This window comes from Lutra lutra, chromosome 11 (genome assembly GCF_902655055.1).
Source record: "Lutra lutra chromosome 11, mLutLut1.2, whole genome shotgun sequence".
NCBI classification, from domain to species: Eukaryota; Metazoa; Chordata; class Mammalia; order Carnivora; family Mustelidae; genus Lutra; species Lutra lutra.
In genome coordinates, this window is record NC_062288.1 from 105205166 (window position 1) to 105229469 (window position 24304).

The following is a 24304-nucleotide window of genomic DNA, read 5'->3' on the forward strand; positions in this document are numbered from 1 at the left end:
TACTTTTTTGGATACTAACCCTTTACTGGATACGTCACTTCCAAATTTCTTCTCCCATTCAGTAGGTAGCCTTTTTGGTTTTGTTGATTATCTCCGTCACTGCGCAGAAACCTTATATTTGGATGTACTGAACATGTGCCTCTTAATGACCTCTGTGCTCAGCCACACAGCTGTTAAAGTGCGATCCTGGCTAGGTTTAGGAGCAGGAACAAGCAGAACTACTCACTGCAAAAGTTGCAAAGTGCCATCACACAACAAATCGTTAGAAATGCACTTTGGACTCAGTGTCAACTGCTTCAGGGGAAGACAAACTAAGGAAATAAACTGTCAAGTCGTAGCAGCCAGGATAGGCTAGGTTATACTCCAATAACACCTCCAAGAGCTCCGGGCTCAGAGAAGAAAGGGTGATTTCTCACTAATGCCATGTGTCCCTCACTGGGCTCCAGGGGGCTTTGGTGTGGATGGCTTCACCCCGTCCCCATACCAGAGGGAGAGATCTTGGAGCATTTGCAGCACTTGAAGCATTTGGTGCCGATGAGCACGTGAAAGCTGCTTCCTTCCAGAACTCATTGACCCAGAATTGTCCTGTGGCTCCTTCCTGCCACGAGCGACCAGCAGTGACCCTGTAACATGGGTCCAGAGGCTGTGAGCCCATAATATTTGGCAATCAGCGCTACTTCCAAACTGTGGATAACCATCTGATGTTCATTGGAAAGACAAGTCATTAGCTGCCTCGTGAGGAATGCGGCATCCCTCGTGCTCTGTGAGTGCAGAGCGGCTCCCCACGGTGACTCTCGGTGAGCTCTGATTCAGCAGATTTCCCCAACGATCAGCACGATTGTGCCGGCCCGGGAAGAAAGCACCTGCAGCTGCTTAGCGACAACGCAGTGTCTGTCCCATGCCGGCTCTCTGTGCTGCTCCCTCTCTCCCCAGGTCTTCGTACTCCACTTCTCTTCCCCACGAGCCCTAGAATGTTTTCCTTTCACTCGAAGATGCTGGTCTTCCTGGCAGTGGCTCTTTGGGAACCAAGAGGCTAGTACAACAGTTACTGAATTCATTTCCCGAGCACAGACCCGTAACGCTTGTGTCAACACTTTGCGCTCTGCCCCCCTGAATCCCCGGCCTCAGTAAGGCTCGCCTGCCCCTACCGCTTTTCTCCTCCATTCCTCCTTCCTTCCTCACCCCTTTTGGTTGAGTTCAGCTGTTTTTCTCAGCCTCTTCGGTTCATCCATTTTATTTCCACCTGTAAACCTCCTTTCATTACTTCGATGATACTAAAGTAGCCTGACAAGAAGAATCCCTAAAAGGTCAGGGTCCGTTCACTGCTTCTGTCTGGCCATCAGTAGTCCTCCTGGTGCTAACACAGCAGTAGCACACTACAGCGACAGGCAGGAGGTGTGCCCGTGAGGGGAGTAAGTCTTTACATGAGGCTCGTCTTAGAAATGGCACCTGTGCACTCTCTCAGAGTGCCCCATCCTTCCTGCTCAACCTCTGTCAGGGCGGAATCATCTTAGAGGACTCACTCTTCCAGGCTTGTGGTGGGAATCCAGGCGAGCCACCCATCAGCCTCCTCTGAGAGCTCGCAAGACTTCCCACACTGAGCTGGGCACAGAGTCAGGCTCTGGGAAGGTGGCCCAGTGTCCGGCCTTTGAAGGCTCTTGGTCTCCGTGGTGAGTTGGTCTGTTCGTGGGGAGAACAAAAGATCGTGGAATCACCATGACCATGGGCTGTCAACGTCCCGGGCAACTTGCGGCCTGGCCGGCTCCCACTTCCGTACCCAGAATCTACCACAGTGCCTGGCATAGAGCCAGGGCTCAAAAAAACAGGTTTAGAAAGAATTGGTGAACACCAGGGTTGTAGCAGGAGTGAACGTGAGAAACTCCCGGTCTGTCCACCTGCACGTTGCTTTTCTCTGGGAGGGCTCCTGAAGCGTTTCAGGAGGCAGCTGTCAGTGTTGCCCGCAGTGTGCTGAGCACGCTTCGTTCTGCTCTCAAATATCTGTCCACCCTCCTAGCATAAGAGCCCGTGGGTCATGGCCAAATCTCTGTGCCTCCGAGTAGAGGCCCCCAAACCTAGCCATTAGCATTTACCTTTCATCAGGAATCACGTAGAGGATGCCCTGCCCCCCAGTATTCCAGACACACACCTGCCCATGATCTGAATCCCAGACAAGAAGCAGGGCCCGCTCAGGTCAATGGGGACACTCCGCGTTAGGCAGGCTCACCATTTGGAGCTGAGACAAATGCCATCATCTGTGTCTCTCGGAACAGACTGTGACCTTTGGTCTAGCCCATGGGAATAAGAGCATACTTGGCTGCTTGGAAAAAAACACCCCGTTTTTCACCAGGGAAGCTGCTTGGGAGGCATTCCCCAGGCTTCCCTTGGCCCTATGTGGGTTTGCAGGGGGCCCCTCTGCCCCCTTCTGATGCTCCGAGGCTGAGGATGTCCTGTGAAGTGATTGGTTGCTTTGTGCTGAGAGACGAACTCTGTGGTTGTCGGAAAGCAGCAGTAAAAGCTTGGGAGTTTCTCAGATTGCAAGCAAGCCCGGACAGCGGCGGGCGGGCAGCCCAGCACCTCGGATCCGCCCGTGGGAGACCCACCGACGTCCTCAACGCGGCCCAGGGTACCCTCCCGACCCGCCGTGGGCAGGGATGAACGCTTCCAGGCTCCCCGGAGTCAGCAGATTAAAACAGTTTTGGAGGGTGAGTAAAAGGCCACAAGTCAACTTACTGGGGGAGGAACAAAAAAGAGTTGAATTTCTTAAATAAGAGAAAAAGGACCTAACTTGCTGTGGGAGGTGTGTGCCATGAGATGGTTGCATTATTTTACAAAACTCCTGGTGGGAGATTCGACCGTGCACGTTCTCTGTCTTGACAAAGGTTTAGGATTTCATTTTAACTAACCCGCAGCAGATGGGATAGGCAGTTAGAGCAGCTTTGGGTGTTGACTCAGAATACAAGTTTGAGGGAAGGCGATCTAGCATTCCAGCCACCGTATGATGGTTAATTATACTTACTGCCTCTCACATGTCAGCTGGTATCTTCTGATCATAGCCTCTGGGAACAGGGCTGAACGTGATAGCTGATAGACGCAATCCCGAAGATCGGGTCTGTCTGTATTTGCTTGCAGACTGTGTAATCTGTCAGAAGCCCTCGGTGACCGGAAGCAGCAAAGACAGGAGAATCTCCTGCTTCGTGTGGGGCACTCTGGCGGCATTAGAAGGCACTGGGGTGGTGGAAGTCACAAATCATGCAGACGTGGGGTACACACTGTCGATGTTGGTCACCATAACCCTCAGTAATGAGAAGACCAGGCCCCCAAGCCAGCCCTCCTAGCGGACGGCTTCTGGATTTTCAACATTTGCCTCTCCTCACAGAGTGATAAATCATCTCTGGAAATCATTGCTAATTTCCAGTTGTCGGAGTCTGGATTCAGAGCAACAAGTAAAGAATTATTTTCTGAAGTTACATGGGATTCAGGGAGAGGTGTGTTTATGCCACATGTTGGGATCAGAGTCAAAACTTCGTGAGTGTTTAGGACCTAGAGAGGAACAAGTGACCCAGCAATTGATTTTCAGTGTCTCCGTAAAACGCCATTCCAAGTTGGGATAAAAGTGTGGATATGTTTCCGTCTTACGCTACCGTGATTTGGTATTTGTTTGTTTGTTTGGCTTTGGTATGCTAGTATTAGAACCCTGCTCATTAGAAATCCTGTCATTAGATGAATAAACAGCAGCCTCTGGTGCATTTCCGACTCTCGGTAAACTGCTTTTCGGTCTGTATGATACTCCGAGTCATTTAAGAAGGGCCCGGGGTTAGAGATGTGCTTGGTCAGTTACTTAGTGAGTCATGAGATCTCTTTATTTGAACTGGTAAATGATCAGATAATGTGAGTTTGAAAATAATGGGAGTAATTTTGAAGTTACCTTGTAAGCAAAGATTTACGTTCAACTGGGTAGAACCAAAAACACCTTCTTCCCAAACGAAAGCGTGTGTGGCGCATGGAAATGGGCATGTCATCCGAGTCAACAGGAACGAGTCAGAGACGCTGGACTGACAAAACCCCGAGGAGCAGCACGTGCGGCTCACACAGCCCGGGGCTGAAGGTCCGGCCGCCTGCGGTGTGGGTCCTGGGATCTGTCTCCCCACCCGCTGGCAGAGCTGCTGCCGCCCTTCCCTTCCCATCTGCAGCGGGAACGGCTCCTTCTCTGAGATCTCATCTGAGCCCACGGGGAACAGATCACCCTATGCTCCAGATTCAAATAATCTGTCTAGATCGTGTCTGAAAAAGTCAAAATCCAGAAAATCCAAAAGATTGGATCTGATGACGGTCATCTGATCTGACGTCAGAACGTCTTCATGACGTCATCCCCAGACCTGGCTTCTGGCCCGGGACAAGTTCTTGCTGAGGGACATCAGATGTACGGGTCAGAGTCACAGGTAGATACGTCATGAACAGTAGGATACTTTGTATCTTCTCTGTCACAGAGGAAGCTTCACTTTAGCCCTTAACCTCACCACGGATCGGAATACTGGTTCCCTACAGCGCCCCAAAGCTTCAGATGAACCCCTCTGAGAGAGGAGGTCTTTCTCAAATGTGTGGGGCACACAGACCCCAAACTCACAGCACCCACCTGGACCCCTTTCGCTGGAAGGAGTCCTCGGAACAAAATAAAAAGGCACTGGAGATTTCACTGGCCAACCGCACGGTCCAGATAAGGGAGCACATTCTCAATAATCCAAGGGTTCCTTAATTATTTAGGGGTGAGGAATTTAAATGGGTGATGTAGTTACTCTGTAGTTTCGGCATTGAATTATTCATTGGCCTTTTTTATGGTGGTTTTATGCTAATCACTCCAGACTACTGTTAATAAAACTTTTAAAAATCAGAGACGGATGCAAAAGCGGTTTCAAAGAAAGGATTTAAGAGCCTCTTAGCAGAGGAGTGGTTTGGAGCCTCTCATGCAGGTAGCCCAGGCCCATGGTGGGGCTTGCTTACCTCCAGTCCCTTCCCTCCTGGGGCCGGGCTGTGGGGCTCTGCCGGCAGCTCGAGATAATGGACATAGAACCTCAAAATCTGGATGTGGAGCCTGGCGTGAGGTAAAACTTGATCATACCACTGATTCGTGCTCATTTGAAACAGTGGCAGTCTTCCCGTGGTTCTGTTAGCTTGTATTTATATTGTTTTATTGGCGACAAGTAGAAATAAGAGAGGTTTTCTTTTCTTTTCCTTTCTTCTCTTTTTTCTTTTCATTTCTCTTTTTTCTTTCCTTCCTTTCTTTCCTTTTCCTTTTCTTCTTTCACAAGCCAGGACTGGTCCCTCTGCCATGGTCAGCTGAGTTTTGGAATCCATGCTTAGGGGGTAGCCGCGTCCCTCCAGTAGCCAAATGACTGCTTGGTTTCAGTCCAACCACGGGATGCAGAGGGATGCCATTTGATTTAACAGATGTTTGACCACAGAAATTTATGGACTAGAGAAGCGGGTCCCAAGTTACCGCAGGAGGCAAAACGGGTTTTTTTCCACCCTCTGGACTTTGTTTTGTTGATTACAGTGACTTGAAACAACCCAAACCCGACAATTTGCGAACAGCCGAGCCTGGAAAGACAGCGTGAGGTAAGAGAGCCGAGAGCAGGAGGCATGGTTTGGCCCAGAGGTCACTCTCCCTTCCTTCGTGCCGGTTTTCTCCCCTGTTGCCCTGGGAAGACGTGGATCGATCACATCCGCTTGATTTTCTGTCTGGGTTGTATAATCTCCTCTCAGGAAGCTCTGTTTAGCTGTCTGCGCCCAGCACCCCTGCCCCGGGTCCAGTCAAGTCAGAGTCGCACGGGGTGGGGCCCACACGATCAGTACGTTGTTGAGAAGCTCCCTGGATTACTCTGGCGGGCAGCCGGAATCAAAAACACCTATTCCATTCGGAGGTCCTTTCCGGCACTGACAGTCCACACACGAAGATTCCAATGACGACTCCTCACGGGAAAAGCCCTGTTTCATTTATATCGTGGCTGTGATGGTTCTTTTTCCTATTCTGGTCATTTCAAGAGACGAGTAGTCGAAAGTGGTGGAACAAAGGAGACCAAGGACCTAACAACCTCCCCCCCGCCCCAAAGTGGCTTTTCAAGGTAAAAACTTTGATTTTCCTTGGTGTGGACACAGTGTCCAGTGGCCATCTGAATTTTTAATTCCCTAATGGGATATTTTTGATCCTAAGAACAGTGAACTCTAGTTTCAAGGGTATAAACCCAGTGAAAACAGTACTTTGCCCCCAATATAAGCTTGTCCTTGTTGCTGCTGACCTCTTAGCAGGTGTTAGGGACACAGAGAGGAGCGAGACCCAATCCTTGCTTTCATCTGTTTACAGTCTAGAGGAGGTGGCCGTGTGGCTTGGGGTTACCTTAATCCGATATTGCTTGACCGTGCAATGTTCTAGTCTTAGAAGCTTTACTGATGCATGCAGAACTAGACGGAGGACTCTCCCCTCACCCCCAATCACTTTCCCATTGAAAGGTTGGTTTTGGTGGGTGAACGTTTCATTATGCCGTCCATGTTTCTTTGGGCACAGAGATGTCTGAGCAGCACACGCCCTTCTAGACCTACGCCCACGGATGCTCTGAGGGCATGAAGTGTTTATACTGATGTTTCACACGTGTGCACACACGCACACACACACACATACACACGCACGTCTGTTTCTAAATACAGAAAGCTACCTTTACACATGCCAGATGAGAAACAAATATGGTCGGTGATTTCATAAGTAAGGACGCAAGTTCAAATCCAAAATAAAACACTCATTAAACTTTGCTTCTTTTTTCTGAACCATCCAAGACAGCCTTCACTTCGTGGTACTGCGTTTCTCTGTGCCAGGTTTGCTCAAAATCTAACCCTCAGTTGAGATTCCTGCAGGGCTCGGAGAGCAAATGGTCTGGTTCGTTGGGTTCCTGTCGCGGCTTTGCCTCTCTGGAGCTGCACGAAATAGGCAAGCCATTTCCTTCCCGGGAACCTTCGTCTCTTACCTGGGACGGGATGCGTTTAGACGGCTTTCCGTAGGCCTCCTCCGCGTGTCCTGTGATAGCACCTGACCATCTTCTCAGCTAGTCAGGAAGTAGGGAAGATCTCCGTAAAGCTGTTGATCCCAGGAGGCAGTCGGACAGGGTACTGATTCATTCTCCTCTTTATGAAATTGAAGGACCAGCCTACCAGTGTAGTCTAGTAGAAAAGGCCTTGGCATTGCAGACAAGTGAGAATTTGAATTTGGATTCTCGCACAACCTGTCTGTATCATGCTAAGCCAATCTCAACCTGTCCGGACCCAAATTTCCTCCTCTGGAAGGTGAAGCAGGTGAAACTGCCTTATGGCGTTTTGGGGTGCAGGTTCAACTTGAAAATATGCACGCTACAGCCTTGTGAAATATGAGCACACGGTAGGTTCTCTGTTACTGAAGTGCAAGGTTACTGTTCACTTTGAGGGAGGCTAAGAGCTGCTCTTGGCAAGACGTTTGCTTCTCCAAGCTGGGGTCTCTGCGTAGTGGCTCCATGATGTAGGAGTGGCCCCAGGGTTGCAGTGGGGCTTTCTGAAGAAGGAAAATACTACAGATTAGCCTCCCAAGATAGTGGAGCAAATGACATCATTACATGGGTCGACACCAGCCGGCTAGCTCCTCTTGCCTCCTCCTCCCTGGGAGGCTGTCCTTGTGTTTGAGTCTCCGTCTGTGGTCTGCCTTTTATCTTAGTGCGCATCCTTTCACACAAACCAGGTCAACCGCTTCTCAGCTCTTGGAGGGAAACAAAGGAACAAAATATAATGCGTTTGAACAATTGTGCTTTTTCTAAGTCTCTACCGTTCAAATAACCAGGGACATGTCAGGGAGAACCAGCCACGGCTCTTTTTTTGGCCTCGAATGCTGTCCCTTTGGAGAAAGTTTTTAGTTTCTTTTTAAGCAACACTCAAAAATTATTAATTTGGCTCTTTATTCATGAACATTAAAAGCTGGAAGTTAATAAATATTTTATGATCCTAAAGCTCAAATGCATATCAGATTGATGTTGAGGGATGGAGAATTAAGGGCAGGGAAAAGGCCTCCTCTTTCCAGAATTTGCAAAATCGATGTAAAGTGGGCTTTCACTCACCTACGGAGAGTGTGACTCATGTTGGCTAGGGCAGGATGGTGGAACAGAGCTTCCTGAAACACTGGCCTTGCCCTGCGAGGCCTCCAGGTCAACTAGAGATCCTAGCTCTCCCTCCCTTCCCAGGTGAGCACGCCTGCGGGCCCCAGTGTAGGAAGCTAGAGCTGATGATGGCACCATCAGTCCGCCCAGGAGTGTCAAGGCTTCAAAGAAGCATGTAGCAGCTCTTCCTTCTTGGAAGGCGAAGGGTTCCTGGGCTGGAAAGGGTTTTTGAAAGTCCAATGTCAGTCTTGGAATAATCAGGCGAGTCCTTCTGTCTTCTCTTCACCCCAAGTGTAGACAGGGCTTAAGTACACGCTTACTTCACACTGTGTAATTTTTTCTGCAAATATGTTCAGGGACTGAGCCGCAGTGTTGCCTTTCTTTAAAGATTTTTTTTTCCCTACCCCTGGTGAAACAGAACAGAGTATTTGGGTTGGCATGATTAAACAGGTGGGTGGACCTTTCTGATGCAGTGAAAAACCGGAACTAGGATAAATAGGGCCAGTTTTTTCCAAAGGTCTACAAAGTACACGAATTCACCTTGTGTGTTCGTGAGAACTGTTACTTCTTAAAGAAAAAAGAGCACCAAGGTTTTCCAATCGGGTGGTCTTCCAAAAAACTCTTCCTCACTAACAAAATCTTTAAGAAGACTGCATTTTCTTGTCCTCATGTTGGAACCAAGAAAATTTCTATTAGCAGGAATTTTAAAAGAAAACGCACTGAATATTTTAAGGGGAAACATGAGATGCAAATTCTCAGATGATAACCAAAGAGCAGCTGGTAGGGTTGTAGAGACGCCCAGTGAACAAACTTGCAGCCCCGGGGTCTGCTGATAGATACTTCAGCATGAGCGGAGTGATTGCAGATTCTGTGCTTTGATTGTGGATGCTGTTTCCTGCAAATGTTGCCTGGACCATGTCCCTGACTTGGAAAAACAAGGATGTGAAATACAAACAGGCTTGTAAGACTTTTAAAACATTATAAGTGAAACATGGTTATTGGCATCTTACTGAAGAAAAGGTAGATGATTATCCTTGACAGGGAGTATGTAGAGAACCTCTTTTGCAGGCAGATGGACTTACTCGGGTAATGTGAGTGGCTCTTTAATCACCCTCTCTCAGCTGCCTTATCTGTAAAACAGTGATAAGATTATTATCCTGTGAGATTTTGTGAGAAACAAGTGAGATCACAAATGTGATGTTTGCAAGCAGAGGCCTTTCACTCTGCTCTTTCCTTTTTCTGTGCACCGTAGACCATAATTAATCTTCAGCTACAGCCTGTAGACTATGGGTCTGTGTGCTAAGTTAGTATCTGTTGAATGGAGGAATGGGTGGATAGATAGATGGGCGGGTGGGTGGCTTGATGGATGGGTAGGTGGATGGATAGGTATATGGATGAGTGAGTGGATGGATGGATAGATGGATGGGTGGTTGGGTAGATGGGTGGGTGGATGAATGGATAGGTGGGTGAGTCAGTGGGTCGATGGGTGCATGGATGAGTATATGAGTGGGTGGATGGATGGGTAGATGGGTGGGTGGGTGGGTCGATGGCTGGATGGGTGGATGGATGGGTGGATGGATGGGTGGCTGGGTGAGTCAGTGGGTAGATGGATGGATCAGTGGATGGATGAGTATACGAGTGGGTGGATGGACGGGTAGATGGGTGGGTAAGTGGCTTGATGGATGGGTAGCTGGATGAATTGGTATATGGATGAGTGAGTGGACGGGTGGATGGGTGGATGGATGGGTAGTTGGGTGGGTGGGTTGGTGGATGGGTGGATGGCAGGTAGATGAATGGGTAGATGGATGAAGCTAGCTTAAATCCAGTTTATTGTATACATTAAAATTTATGATTGAATAGGAATCACTTAGGAATTCATCAAGTCTATTTTTAATCAGTTGCATGTACTTTAGCCTCATTGCTGATATTAACATTACCATATTATCTAAAAACATCCTCTGTTGTTTTTATTCTCGCCTGGCCCTCTTTGGAAACATACGTATTTTTTTTCCTTTTTAGGAATACTAACATCATCAGGTAGTTGGGCTGTTAGCTATTATAGGTAGACATTATATATGCAGTGCTTGCCCTTCACCCTTGAATCCGAGATAGCCCTTTGATTTAGGAAGCTAAGTAGGTCTGCTCTACAATTTATCAATAGGAAAAGAAAGCAGGAAAAAAAAAAAAAAGCAAGGACTTAAACTAAGCTTTTTAGGGAACATATGCTGGTCGATTCCTGTCCCTTAATATTTGAGTATCTTCCTCCTGTCTTCAGCTGCAGGAATGCTGAGAGGGAGGTAAAGAGGATTTCAAGGATCCCTGTAGATCACGATGCCTTGTCTGCAAAGATTTTGAAAGCCAAGTCTCCAAAAGAGTGGGAAGTTATCATTGAATTTCTTTTAAACATTGAACTTCCGCTCTTTTTTCCTGTTATAGAACTTATTGATAGCATCAACTACTCCTCGCTAAAACTCTGATTTCCTTCTTGATGAGCTCACCAATGAGTAACAGGCTTCTCCCATCTCTAAAGTCCCCTAAATTTAGCCTCTCAAAAGCTAGCTCATACCTTCCTACTACTTAACCGATGTTTTGTTCCCCATCTGTTTCTCAGTACCAGGCATCGCGCAGGCCCTCCAGAACACTCAGACGGAGGCATGAAGAAGACCCTGGCTAGACTTGCTCTTGGCACAGGAATGTAGCACAAGAAAGTGGGGTACCGTGGGTAAGGTGCCAGATAGAAAGAGGGATAAAGTACTCTTAAAATACCCAAACAGGACAATTCACATTGTGAGGAAGGCAGGGAGCTTGGAGGAAGATCACCAGGAGGAGATACATCAATCAGATGCTTAAAATAAGTTAAAAAAAAAAAAAAAAATCCTCATATGGACCAAATGGAGTCCAAGTAGAAAAAAACGTTGTGATTCAAGGCACCAGAACATGAAATGTTATAGAGTCTTATGCAAACAAGCATACTGCACTCCAGCTAGTGGGGTAGGTGTCTAAGGTGGAGAGTTGGAGGTGAGGTTTTGGGGTGCCTGGAATGGCCTGAGGCCAGGCAGTGGGCCCATCCGTGTCAGCGAGCACGAGGAAGCTGGGAACTGTTGAGCACTTGAAACGTTTCCACTTGTAAACTTGGAAGTTCCTACGTGTTCCCTGGAGGGTTCAGTAAATCCTAACACTTGCAGATAATTATTCCTATATATGCATATACTTAGGTGAATGGCCTGGAGGTTCTTAGGCATTTTTACCTTCTGTTGCGGTGGAGGAGCTAACCGAAGACGCCTATGGGCTGCGGGGAACCCTTGCGCGTGGCTATTTACATGCAAATTTCAATACCAGATTGAAAATGCTGGAATGATTTTGCTATAAATAAAACATACATTATACATTCAGATTCTCTTCAGGGTCTGTCACTGAGCATTACCTATGTGTGTGCAGCCCTGCGTGAGAAATCTCGGGGGCGATGATAGAAATGAGGAAAAATGGCATCCATAAGTGCAATAAGTAGACGCCCATTTTACACACCAGCTCCTATATATTTCTCATTTGATGTTTTATTCTCTTGTATTCTTCCTGGAGAAGCAAGGATTGGATATTTGTTGGAGCAAAGCTGCTCTAGAGTGGCTAAGCTTGGATTAAAGCCTTAAATGGCGGGTAACATTTTGTTAAACAGAAATTTGGTTGACGGGATAGGAGGCATCAGGTCGAATGGAAGGACACGGCCCAGAGAGCGTCTGTCTTGGGGTGGTGTGGCCAAAGCAGAGGCTGCGTGTGATGGACGTGTCGGCAAGATCGGTGACCAAGTTTGAAGTGTGGGGTTGCAACATGGGTTTGGGAGTCTTAAACCCTGTGTTCTCACTGCTGGTCTCACACATTGGATGTCTCTCATGGGAGATGATGCCAAAAGGGGAGGAGTCATCCATGAACAGACAAACCGGGATCCGTGAAGGAAGGCGGAGAGAAACGTCACCAGAGTTAACACGCTAAGTTCAAGCAGAAATACTAAAGTCAAAGGGAAGCAGATGCTCCCCTTCTGCCTCCCAGGCAGGGGAAGACAATTCGGGCATTCCAGGGTGTCCCTGCTCAGTGTGTGGGCCCCGCAGAGCTATGGCCGGGCCTCGAGGGTCAAAGAGAAGCTTCCTCAGTCTTCCTGCCTCTGAAGCACGCTGGCGTGAATGTATGAAAGAGCAGCATTTTTCCCTGGAGGAAGGACTTGTGCCCAGTTTGAGTCCACTCTGCTGGCATCTGGGAAAAGGATTGCTCACCAGAGAAGCTGCTTCACCCCAGAGGACGACGGTCTGTATTCCTAGGATACTGCTTATCTTGATGAGGTCTGATATTTTTTTCTTAAATGTTGTCACTGTGGGACATAGAAATCCGTCCCATTTCCAGGTGCCGTGGTGCCGTTGTTGCATGAACACAAGCGTGCTGCGCAGACGCTTTCTATCCTGATGACGTCCCGACAGTTCACTCTCGCTTTTGTTTCCCTTGTCTTCGGAGACGGGTCTGGCGAGAAGTGGCTGCGGCTGAGGTCGAAGAGGTTGCTGCCTGTGTTCTCCTCGAGGATTTTGAAGGATTCCTGTTTCATATTGAGGTCTTTCATCCATTTAGAGTCTATTTTTGTGTGTGGTGTAAGGAAATGGTCCAGTTTTGTTCTTCTGCTTGCGGCTGCCCAATGTTCCCAGCACCATTTGTTGAAGAGGCTGTCTTTTATCCATGGACATTCTTTCCTGCTTTGTCGAACATGAGCCGACCATAGAGTTGAGGGTCCATTTCTGGGCTCTCTACTCTGTTCCATTGATCTGCGTGTCTGTTTTTGTGCCAGAACCACGCTGTCTTGACGATGACAGCTTCATAACTGAGCTTGAGGTCCAGAATTGTGATGCCTCCAGCTTTGGTTTTCTTTTTCAACATTTCTTTGGCTATTCAGGGTCTTTTCTGGTTCCATACAAATTTAAGAATTATTTTTTCCAGCTCTCTGAGAAATTCTGGTGGTGTTTTGGTAGGGATTGCACTGGATGTGTAGACTGCTCTGGGTAGCACAGACGTTTTAACAGTATTTGTTCTTCCAAACCATGAGTGTGGGATTTATGCTTTCCTGTTTCTTTTGTCAGTTTCTTTCTTGCTTTCTTTTTTTCTTTCTCAATTTCTCTCACAAGTGTTCTGTAGCTTTCAGAGGACAGGTTGTTTACCTCTTTGGTTAAATTTATTCCTACGTATCTTATGGGTTTTTGTGCAATTGTAAGTGGAATCGATTCCTTGACTTCTCTTTCTGCCACTTCATTATTAGTGTTGAGAAATGCAACAGACTTGGTGTGTCTGTTGCAATGCACACAGCACTGGTGTGCTGGTTTTATATTTTAAGGAAACAGTCAACAAAGTTAACAGGGAGCCTATGGAATGGGAGAAGATATTTGCAAACAACATATCTGATAAAAGGCTAATATCCAAAATCTGTAAAGAACTTAACAAACTTAATACCCCAAATCCAAAAAACACAGTAAAGAAATGGGCAGAAGACATGAACAGACATTTCCCCAAAGAGTACATCCAGATGGCCAACAGACACATGAAAAAGTCCTCACCATCACTCGGCATCAGGGAAATACTACTAAAAACCACAGTGAGATACCACCTCACACCAGTCAGAATGGCTAAAATTAACAAGTCAGGAAACAACAGATGTTGGCAAGGATGCAGAGAAAGGGGAACCTCCTACACTGTTGGCAGGAATGCAAGCTGGTGCAGCCACTCTGGACAACAGCATGGAGGTTCCTCAAAAAGTTGAAAATAGAGCTACCCTATGACGCAGCAATTGTACTACTGGGTATTTATCCAAAAGAAAGAAATGTAGTGATTCGAAGAGGTACATGTACCCCAATGTTTATAGCAGGAATGTCCACGATAGTCCAAATATGGAAAGAGCCCAGATGTCCATGGACAGGTGAATGGATAAAGATATTATATACATATAATATCTTTATATATATACACATACATATGTGTGTGTGTGTGTGTGTGTGTGTGTCTATCTCAAAATATTACTCAACCATCAAAAAAGAATGAAATCTTCCCATTTGCCATGATGTGGCTGGAACTAGAGGGTATTAACGCTAAGCAAAATAATAAGTCAGTCAGAGAAATACAAATACCATGTGATTTTACTTACATGTGGAGTTTAAGAAACAAAACAGATGAATATAGGGAAAGGTAAGGAAAAATTAAAAAAAGATAAAAGACACAAACCATAAGAGACTTAATTCTAGAGAGCAGACTGAGGGCTCCTGGAGGGAGGCAGGTGAGGGGATGGGTCACTGGGTAACGGCATGAAGGAGGCACGTGAGGGAACGAGCACTGGGGGTGGTAGACAACTGATGAATCACCGAACTGTGCCCCTGAAACCAATACACTGTATCCTAACTAACTTGAATTTAAATAAAATTTTTAGAAAGATCAGTTTGCTGTTTCCTCCTGATAAAGGCAACTTGTGTGTGTTTGTTGGTACAGGGCACAGACACATGAAACCGGGGAGTCAGTACAGTACCCCCAGAGGGTGAAATTAAAGGGGAGATTATCAGAAAAATCAAGATTATAAGATATGGATCGTATATATAGAATTCTAATTATCTTTGCGAGCAGCTAAATGATGGCTGAGCCAGATAAATGACTTACAACAAAGTACCCGTATTTAAAGTGTACAATTTGATAAGCTTGGGCATATGTTTATATCCCAAAACCAACCCCACAATCGAGATACTGAATGCATCACGGCCCCTGCAAGTTTGCGCGTGCCCCTCGCTCTGGGCCGGCAATCCTGTCTCAGCCACCCCGGGTCCGCATGCCTCTCCCAGCTCTGTGCGCGCGTGGAACCAGAGTGTGTGCATTCTGTGACGACCAGGCACCTTTCCTTTGTCCTCCTAATGGGTGTGTAGAGATACTACCTTACGGTTTTGTTTCCACTTCCTAATGAAGAACGCAGTTGGAAATCTCGTCATGGACTTATTTGTCATCTGTGTATCTGCTTTGGAGAAGTGTCTCTTAAGGTTTCTAGTCCATTCTGTAATTGAGGTTTTGTTTTGTTTTCTTATTACGGAATTTCAAGGATTTCCTTATATATTCTGGGTGCAGGTCTTTTGGCTGATAGGGGATTGGCAAATATTTTCTCCCAAACCGTAGCTTTCCTTTTCACTCCCTTCTGACACAAGGTTTTTATCTTGAAGCCGTTTAGTGTACCAGGTGGTTCTCTAAGGGATCTTGCTTTTGGTGACATATCTAAGATGTCTTTGTCTAGTATAAAGTCATGAAGATTTTCTCCTGTCTTTGTTCTAGAAGTCTTACAAGTTTAGATTATAGTCATTTGGAGATAAGTTTTTGTACGTCATATGAAGTAGGGATGAAAGATCTTTAAAAATTTTTTTTTTGCATATGGATACTCAATGTTCCAACACCATTTCTTAAAACCACTACCCTTTCGCCACAAAATATGGCTATGAAGATAGACTACTCAGTATTAAAAACTTCCAGGGTCACACTTCCAATGTACACCAGGAGTGCTCAGTTACAAGTTCAATAGTGCCAGGAGCCCGCCTGCTGGAGAATGGAAACAGACAGTCCCACTGCCAGGAACAACGTCAGAGCACACGCCCAGACACTTTTCTGATGCCCTGAGTTTTACTCCTGATGTTGTGAGCATGATGCCCTACGGTCTGCTTTGGGAAGGCCGTGAAAACATTTGAGTAAACATAGATGAAGACAGCAATCTGAGACGTGACCACATGGCATTCACCCCAGTGCCGGCTACTTGGGGCTGCAGTGACCTCCCTGCCCCTAACTTCTGTAGCTCATGGTCCGCCCTAGCTGGTATCTCCAGAAGGTAAATTCTACTATATCACTCCTTTTTTATTGATTAGAAACCTCCAAGTGGTCCCAGTCCTTTGGAATTCTGGAGGCCGCCAGCATGTCTCTGAGATTCCTACAGGTTTTCACTAGGACCCTGTGCCACAACCTGGCTTCTCCTCGATGCCTCCAGGGGCCGTGTTCTCTGTGTGGAGCGCTCCCTTGCCTGTTTGGTGGCAGCTCCTCCCTTTTCAGGGTTGTTCCCAGCACTGTCCGTCGCTCCGTCCCGACGCTGGCCGCTGGCCCGGTTTCCGCGTTGGTCACAGCAGACCCAGCCAGCCGGCCGCCGCTGCAGGGCCGTGACAGGGGCCGTGTGCTCTGAGACCCGCCGGAGCTGGGGGACCGTCGCTCAGAGTGGAAGCTCACAGACGATCGCAGAGTGAAGGACGGAAGGGAGTGAGGGAATTGTGTTGCTTCTGCCCGTCAGAACTTCTTGGAAGGCCTTTTTCTCTCTGCCGAGTGTTGGTTTTTTGAAGATGATTACTTTTCGTCCGGGGAGGGTATCGCCCTGCCTGCTTTCCAGGAACAGCTGGGCTCTGTGGCCAAGAACCGGGTCCCCCCAAAGCCTTGACTTGGATTAATCTGAAAACGGCTTCCCTCTGGAAGCTTCCGGATGCCCTCACTCTTTCTGGATAAAGCCAGACTCCTTGGACAGTGGTCCCCCATCTCCCTCCCACTTAATCCCCCCTTCCTTTCCGTGCAGTATTTCTCTTCGCTAAAATCCAGCTCTCTCCTCAAATAGTCCTGCCGATTTCTACCTCCATGACTTTTTTACCTGAGAATTCCCCGGGATTTGAGTAAAATCTGCCTTTTCCTCTTCCATCTTGAAGAAATACGGAAATCCACAGGGAATAAGCAGACCGTAGCTCCCTTTTGGGCCAGAAGCACGCACGGACCTTTGTGTGCCGCCTCTCCCCACCCCAGGCCCCCACCCCTACCCCAGCTCAGTCTGGAGCAGCAGAGACAGGTACCGTGGGAACAAAGGAAGAAAGGGCCCCTCCTCCCGATTGGTCCTCAGGAGGAGCCTGACCCGGGAGCTCCCGCAGCAGAAGACGGTCCTCACTGAGCTGGTGAAAGCAAGAAGCGGCCCCGCGGGGGGTAACGAGGCACGCCCCGAAACCTGCCTCTGCTCTCTACTTCTGGCTCCGTGACGTCATGACAAAGGACGGCTGCAGGCAGGACTTGCTGACCCCACGCAGTCAGCTTCATGCGCGGGCGCGGAGGCGTTATAACGAAGCCCTTTGGACGTATCAATATTCCATGCCAAGAAGCCCATTTGTTCTGAATAAGAATCAATAATGTCTGATTGCTGTAGATTATGTCACCAAGAAGTTAATTTCAAATGTCACCGCTTTGAGTTCACATCCTGACCTGAGCCTAAGAACATTCACATAGGGGCCCCCCTGCCCCAGCAGGACGGAGCAGGGCAGAGGACCTAGTGTCTCCACCTCTCAGGCCTAGAACTTTCTTCCAACAGAAGCAGCACATCCAACGTACCGCCCCCTCCCCAGAAGCATAAGAGAGACGAATCACTCTTCCAGATGACGTCATTGGCACCCTGGGTGGGAAGCAAGGCCATTTTGTTCAATCGATTCCTCCCACCATTGAGGGCTTGGCATTTGAACCAGACAGGACATCTCGAGGTGATTGAACTTTTGACCATCTGAGAGCACGGAGCCCCTCCGTGATACTGTCACACTTGTATGTAACGTTCTTTCCAGCTCTTTCCTTTCCTTATACGTGGTTGTTTTGTGGCTTTCTGTCATCTTTTGCCTGTTCTCTCTCACTCATGAAGAGGATGGGAAAGTGGGTAAATGGGTCCTCAGTGTAATTTTCACTTCGGATATTTTAAAATTACTCCAGCGGTCTAAGCATCATACAGTGGATGGTCTGACATAGAGAAGCCTCCATCCAGATGGTCACAGACCTTACCTAGGTCATCTGCAGGTGTGCAAATGCCTGGTGTGTTCATGCACCAGGGATCTCCAGAGGAATAGCCCTAATACAGGACAGATCCACACGGAGACTGACTTGCTGTAAGGATTTGGGTTGTCCTGTCAGAGTCCCAAGATCTGATGGGCAGGTGAGTTGGAGGGCTGTGTTGTTCCAGTCCGAGGCTGAAAACCTGAGAACCAGCAGCACAGTGTAAGTTCCAGTCCAAAGGTTTGTAGGCTGGAGACCGAGGAAGATCTGATGTTTCCATTCAAGTCCAAAGGCGGGAGGAAACCAATGTCCCATCTCAAAGCAGTCAGGCAGGGAGAGATCCCCTCGTATTTGTGGGAGGATCACCCTTTCCGTTCTATTCAGACCTTCAACTGCTTGGGTGAGGCCCACCCACGTTAGAACAATCTGATTTACTCAGTTCATTGATTCAAATGTTTGTTTCATCCAAAGACACCCTCCAAGAAACCCAGATTAGCGTTTGGCCAAATGTCTGGGCACGCCCTAACATGGTTAAGTTGACAGATGATCATCACAATGCATACGGGCAGCAGAGGGATCTCAAGGCCGTTTTCCGTCACTTTGTTCTGTGACTTGACCGTCACCCTCCAAGCTCAGGAATGAGTCTCAGCATTAGACATGGGCCTGATGAGCAAGCAGGGCACTGGGGAGGCCTGGTATTTATTTTGTTTTCCTGTCCTGAATCCACAGCATCCTTCCCCGAGTCTTCCTGATAAAGTCCCTGAGGACACGACCTCATTTTCTACTGGCCATCATATCACCCCACCCCCCAATCCCTGTTGTGCTCCACCGCTCCCCTGTGCCGTTGATTTATGGATGAAATTTTTGTGGGATTTGCCCAAATGTGAGGCGCCCTCTACGGGAATGCCAGCTGTCACCACCTGAAGTTTTTGGTGGTGCCGTGGCCTGACTCAGGACCTCCCCTCCCCTCCCCCACTGAATCTGGACTCTCCTGCAGGAGTGTTTAGAGAAGGCTTGCTCTTGTATTGTTTTGTTATTGTATGCGGTCCTTTTAGCCAAAAGACTGTGTGGGAACAGGTGTGGGTTTATTCTCTCCGTATCTGTGTCGCTGCTGTTACCCTTGTCTTCGGTCCGTAGGTGCTACTAGGAAAATAGAGATGATTATCTATGTCATCTTGTTAATTTTTTCCCCCAAATACATTTCATTTACTTGTTAACTAGGCATAGGCAGGCCTCTTTCTTTCTTTCTTTCTTTTTTTTTCTTTTGGATGAACAACTGATTTTAGACAAAGCTAACTGCTAGCAGACTTAGACTTAATACCTTTGCTCCACTTCTATACACACCCATTCGCTATTTATGAACAATTTGGATGAGTCTAGCTCTGGGTTAAGGATAGAAAAACCGATCTGATGGCCTCTCTGCCCTCAGTGGCTTCTTTGGAGAAACTCCTTTGACTGGGTGGAGCCCCTTCTGCAGACACAGGGCCGTCTGCAGGCTGGGGAGCTGGGCGCAGTCCCCTCTGACCCTGCACCCCAGGGCACCAGGCTGGGTCCTTTCACTTCCCTTACCACCCACACACTAGAGAGTCTGGTTTAATCATTCCAGGGTGTGGCCTTGGCTTTGGGAGTTTTGAAAGCCCCCAGTGGTTCTGATGGGCAGCCAGAGTGAGAACCCTTGGAGAGGAGGTTGGGGGACACCTGGGTGTTCAGTATCCACCGGGCCACCCAGAGAAATGTCTGAGCGCCCTTTGCTAATACAGACACTAAAGGTCAGTAGCCAAGAATAGTGAGGCCATTCCAGGGCATTGCTGTTCCAGAAGAGTTCAGAAACAGGTACAACCCTAGTGATTTCTGTCCAGGGAGAGCTCTTAAGAGAAAGCCATTAGCTCTCATGAATTAGGTTGTGTGTATTATATATTCTTTCTCCCGAGTTTTCTTGGGAGGAATGGTAAGAGGTTAAAAGTAAACCAAAATGGTGCTATTATTCTTTTAGTCACTGCGAAATGCTAAGTTGCAAAGTATTTCACATGTGGAATGTTCTTCTTGTCTTGACAGCCGCTGTGAAGGTCTGCATTAAAAAAATGCTATCCAAGGAAGCAAAACTTCCTAATCTCCTTTGGATGGTCCTCAGTATAAAATACTTGCAGCAATCTTTTTAGAATTGTCCTCCATTTTTTTAAATGTGTGACTTTCCCTTCCCCCCAAAAAGGGCACCCCATTACGTTAATGAAAGAAACACGGGGTGTGGCTCCCTTGGTCTGGGTGGGTGCTCTGACATTACTGAACTTTCATAATCGGCAGGAGAAAGAAAAACTTCATTTGTAGCACCCCATGGTAGGGGAAAGGACTTTCGTTTTAGAATGGATTTTTCCAGGTACTCAGAGTTGGTCGAATCTGATCTAGGCTTCTGCCTACTTAAAACATAATTGCAGTTAGGACTCATCATAGTTTCTGAAGCCCTGCAGGCTCTTTTCTGGGATGCTCGTAAGTAGGAAGGCACTGGGACGGCAGAGTGAAATGGGGAAGGCCGTGGCTGGCTCTGTGGAATGACTATCAATCTTCCGTGTCCTCTCTAGACCGTGTGCAAGACAGGGCTTGAGAAGGACCAACAGGTGAGGATAACTTCCAAAGAGTAGCGAGTAAATCCATGTGTCACGATTCTGTCAAACTGGAAAAGCATAAACTGCTACGGAACTGGGACCCTGTGCCCTTGAAAAGAGCTCTTAAGAAAAAAATCTAAATTCACATCCCAAGGCTAGCTCTTAACTTGGGGGCTAAAGCTAATGACTGGAGTTCCCTGCATCTGTTTTTGTTTCAGGGGTTATCAGCATGGTTACATCATGGGGTTGCCATGCAGATTAAAGGCAACCCTTTAAACCCTTTAATGGCAACCCGGTTCAAACACCTGCTAGATAACTTGTTTGTTTGTTTGTTTGTTTGTTTACATTGGCACCTTGACTTTCAGTGTATTCAGTATTGCCTGAAAGGGGAGGCCAGGACTAGGTCTCTCGGTGAGGGTTTGGGAGGATGGAACACGCTAAGGGTTGATGGGGTTTGGTGCCGGGTCCACGCACTGCGCAGATGCCCAGGGAGGGAGCGCAGGCCGCAGACACCTGCCGTGCCAGCCCTCCAGAGTTTGCAATCCATGCAGGGGGCATAGTCAGAGAAGACTGAACCAGAGCCAAGCAAAGCTGAAGTCATGCCCTTGAAAGGTGCTAGGAGAGTCGGTCGTAAATGTCCCGGGGACCACACAAAGATGAGGGGCCGGTGCTCACGGACCAGGGGCACGCGTTCCGCGGTGTCTGTGCACATCACTCCGGCTCGCGGTGCACCTGCCACTCACACAGCACTCCTGTTGGTCACATCTCAGGGACGCTGGAAAAAGCCTTTCAATGAAGAAGTGCTGTGGGGATGGGGGAAAAGAAGGAACCATGTCTCAGTCTTTCCGTGAGCACATTCGCCTGTTTCCGCGGAAATGCAAACATTTTCACTTGTTCCGGTCCGTCTGCACTGGCCAACCCCCTCCGCAGGCCCCCTGCGAGCCCAAGCCCAGTGTCTCCGCAGAGCTGTGCTCTGGGTGGGTCCCTCCCAGCACCTCTGGGGCTGAGCCCTGGGACCTGGTCCCTTTCCGGGGGGACTCTCGGGATGCCCCCACGCCTGCCGCTCCCCCAACTGGACTCCCCACCACCACCCCGTTATGGACCCCTCCTACAGAAGGGCAGGTTTTTTGTTTTGTTTTTACATGTTGCTTGAAAGCAGGCAATAGGTCTAATTTTATCCCCGTGTCTCAGAGCTTAGCTCAGAACCTGGGCTCTATTAGGCTTTCAATTTTTTCGCGAATACCAGGTACTATACACACGTGTGCGCGTGCACACACACACACAGGGCACACACACACACACACACACACACCTAGGGACGCAGGTCGGTGTTTCTACTTTGTCAGTAGATCGTGCAGACTAAGGATAAGGATATAAAAGGCAGACAAGCCTGGGACCGAGTTCTGATTGTACCATTCACTAGCTGATTGCCTGGACTATATTACTTCATTAAGATTTTTTTTTTCCTTCTTGGAAATAGCAGTACTAATATTTATAATCCCAATAAAACACTCACAGGAGGGCTACTGAGAGCATTAATTCTGGGAGTGACGTGAGGTTAGTGCAGCAGCCTGTCACGTTTGCAGTCCGCATTTAGGGACTGTGATCCTGCTGCTGTTTGGATATTAGAGTAGATAGTGGAGTACGGAGGTAACTGTGGGGAGAAATCACGCCCCAGATCCTGCCATTGGAGGAGCGGCTTCTGCCACAGACCATGGGCAGGACCACCATCCGAGGCTAAGGCCGTGTTCAGGTGGTCTGGTGTGGCCTGACCGTCAGGGGTCATTCTCTGGCTTTCTGACCCCTGGTCAGAAGCAGGTGAGGACGTGTGCACCGGGCTGTGTGCAGCAGTCACATAGCCATCCCTGTCCCCTGTTCCTGTCCCTAGCATCTGCAAAGAGCACAGCTGGGATGGGGCATGACAAGGACAGACGCAGCCAGGTGAGAAGTGCAGAGCGGATCACTCCAGGTAAGTGCGAGCACCGTGCGTCGCTGTGGGCGCAGGGGCGGAGCAGGGCCCACAGGAAATCGCGGCACTGAGCGCTAAGGAACCATGAGGCTCTGCACACGGGCCCCTCGGCCCTGGTCTGCGAAACCAGGTGCTTTGGAGGCAGCGCCGGCTTCCAGGGCAGGTGGGCCAGCCTTGGCTCCTTGCCCGTGACCCCGTAGCCCTGCTCTACATCTGCTGTGCCCGGCTTCCCTGTGTTAGGTGAAGGGAGGCCATGGTCGCCGCTGGCAGGGGCGGGTCTCCGGAGCGCGCCGTGCTGGCCAGGGCCTGGGTGATAGAAGGCTTGGGAAGCCGCTCGTATTACGGTGCGTTCGCGGGTGTTGCAGGAGCTGTTGTTGTGTTCAGGGGACGTGGTCCCTGCCCTTCAGAAGCCTGCATTCCCCAGAGCGAGTTCTGGGGGGATGCTCATTGCCCTGAATGACCCCGTCTGTCTGTTAACTGTGGAGCGGGGGCTCCCCGTGTGCGCCTTCATCCATCTGATCGTGCCACGGGGGGGGGGGGTAGGGGGTGGCACCGGGAACAGTGATGGCATCTTCAGGGTCCCCATGGGAATTCTCGGGTGCCATCACCCTCCGCAGCCCAACGTGTGGCTCAGGAGCCCCCCGCAAGTGAAACGGAGGTTGCTTTAAATGGGTACATCATATCCAGGAAGAAACTGCTTCCACGGGGCGTGTGTGTCCTCGGCGGGGCTCGAGGGACGGAGGCCGGGGGCTTCTCACCCTGTTTCTCACCCGAGAGCTTTGCTTCTTTGCTCAGCCCGCGACGGAGTGGGGGACATTCGACCTTGCCCAGAGTGACACCGAGGATTGATGACTCAGTGTCCTATGGGTGCTTTTAATATAAGGGGAGTTAATTACCCTCGTTAGCCTCCCCTCCCTGATGCGAACATATGACAAGCCCTGATGAGTCTTACTGGAAGGGAAGCTGCTTGGCCGTGGGGCGCTGATTTCCGTGGACAGACGGAAACCACATGGTACTGACCCCCTTGTGTCAGGTCATCGTCAAGGGTAAGTGGGGGGAAGCTGTTTCTTTTCTGTGACATGATTTATTTTGTAGGAGGGCTTTGTCTGGAATGGTGACCCAGGATGGTACCGTTCCTTCTGTTGCTAGCTGGTTCGTGACCTTGTGCCTGTGTGTGTCCCTGTGTGCGTGTGCACGTGTGTGTGGTGTGTGTACATAGTCATTCCCGGAGCTCTACACGCACACACACCGACTATGTCGCGGTAACTCTCCTGTGCCGAACCAGTTTTGGGTCCAGCACCAGACAGGTGCTGGATTAGGGCTTCCGTCACATGCCTGTTGTCATAGTTACGTTTTCATAAATGTAGCATTTCACAGCGCGACCTTGAGACAGTGCTGGGCCTGGAGTAATCCCCCCGATATTCTTCTCTCACGTGTTTATTTCCCCCTTTGTAAAGAACAAGCTCGGTGTGGTTCTGTCCTCTTCGGGTAACTGAGCTTTGCATTTTGAGATGTGGATCCGCGTGCACTTGCGCAGAATGAGGCGGAAAGGCTCTCCCGAGCTCCCCGGCCCGTTTCCCCCGGTGGCAGCACTGGGCAAAAACGTAGCGTCCTGTCAGGAGCAGGACGTTTACACAGATGGGCCCTGAGGCAGGACGTTTCCATCCCGGAAAGGTCGGCTCCCGCTGCCCCTTGGGAGCCCTACCCCCTCGCTGATCCGCTGTCTGTGCTCTCCGTCTTTGATTTCAGAA

General features: G+C 48.8%; 1 protein-coding gene across 1 annotated transcript in view; it reads left to right on the forward strand.

The window, feature by feature from the left end:
* The window catches only part of DPP6 (dipeptidyl peptidase like 6), a 650194-nt gene that overhangs the window by 109562 nt on the left and 516328 nt on the right, over positions 1 to 24304 (forward strand).